This window comes from Rhagoletis zephyria, unplaced genomic scaffold, assembly GCF_001687245.7.
Source record: "Rhagoletis zephyria isolate East Lansing unplaced genomic scaffold, Rhagoletis_zephyria_1.1 Rzeph_scaffold_64266, whole genome shotgun sequence".
Lineage (NCBI taxonomy): Eukaryota > Metazoa > Arthropoda > Insecta > Diptera > Tephritidae > Rhagoletis > Rhagoletis zephyria.
In genome coordinates, this window is record NW_016221317.1 from 1 (window position 1) to 1,491 (window position 1,491).

The 1,491-nt window shown below is 36.6% G+C and overlaps 1 long non-coding RNA gene across 1 annotated transcript; it reads right to left on the bottom strand.

Annotated features, from left to right (window-relative positions):
* Positions 1 to 20: 20 nt before the first annotated feature.
* Positions 21 to 1,005, bottom strand: LOC108356741 (uncharacterized). The gene is made up of 2 exons (XR_001846617.1): positions 746 to 1,005; positions 21 to 60 (listed from the first exon to the last, which is right to left on the bottom strand). It is a non-coding gene; the product is annotated as an uncharacterized LOC108356741 (long non-coding RNA).
* Positions 1,006 to 1,491: the final 486 nt, after the last annotated feature.

Sequence of the window (1,491 nt, forward strand, 5' to 3'; positions counted from 1 at the left end):
CGAAAAGGTGTTGACTTTTAGGTGGAATAAGGAAGGCAGTGTTTGATAGGACAGAAGGCACTGGAAAAAAGTAAACAATTCGTTAATAGTAAATATTTTCTATGGTAGTAATAAAACAAATCTTCTTTATACTGCAATTTCTTAGCACGTCATTAGCATATACATAATTTTCTTTAAGGCAGCGTCAAAGTAGTTCGAGCAATTTTCTTATCTTTTAATCTGAGCTGGTGTCCCGTCTATAGGCTTTCTGATAATAAGACAAAGCAAGAATAGCAAATATGTAATAATACAATCAACTTTCTCCAGCATAAGTTGCTTTCATAACAGCGTTGGGGTCGAAGGTTATCAAGTTTGAATGTGTATTTCAGAGAAGCAGCATTTCACTGCATGAAGAGCCACATTTGTATTGTACCTACTTAAATGCATCCGGTGGGAAGATTCAAATTATTGTCCGTAGAGAAATTTTTTGCGTCATTATTTCTACTTTTATAAAAACATGTATTCGAATACCTGTTTTCATACAGGTGCTTTTACGCCGATGAAGGTCGTTAATCTCCAGTTCCAGTACCTCACTTACAAAGTTTATAGACACATTTCCTTCCCTTATGTATTTAGTTTTGTGTCTTGAATTATTAATAAGTTATGCCTATCGTATGTAATTACCACCTTCTTTACACTTGTCTCTTCCGTTGGTCAACCACGGCCCACATCCCCTCTTCCAACAACAGGTATTTGGACTACTTACCCAATATGCAAAAGAGTATGCATAGCGCCGGTATAAATAGTTGTTTACAATTCATCCTAGATGCAATTATGAATCTATTCGTCTATAGTTTGGAATTAAAGTGCTATGCTAGCTAGTTCAGGTGACGTTCCATAGGTTTATCAGCAAAAAATCGTATGGATCCGTGCACTAAAGAAGTCAGTCTTAAAGCTTTGCGGGTGATGGAAGACAAATCAAAATCAGTGTCCGCGGCAGACGTCAACGTCGTCGATAGGGGCAGAGACGGCGCTGTCTTGAANACTGTAGACTTCAACTGCTGAGCCAGGTCGTAGAATCGAATCGTTTTCCCACAGAGCAAGTTCACAGTACAACATTTTCTGATGGCACTGGCCTATTCGGAAATAACACAAGTATTTTTCAAAGCAAGTATTAAGCCCATTTCCTTGCCGTCTCAACTGGGTCTTGCAAATAGAGAACAACCGATTAAAATATTAAAAAAAAAAATCTTTCTGTCGATGTTACATACAACTGCTTTTGAAACGCTCATCGCAACGTAGTTATTAAACCATGAATCAATAGTAGATAAATAAGCAACGTGAATTGAGTGACTCATTAAATCTCTGATAGTTAAAGTTTTTGTTCTCTTTTTTTCGAAATCTATGGCAATTTGTAACAAAGTTGATACAAAAACTACAATATTGATGAATATGCATCTAACTAATGTTAACTGACCGCAAAGTGTCGTATTTAGACTCAAATGTGGCCAA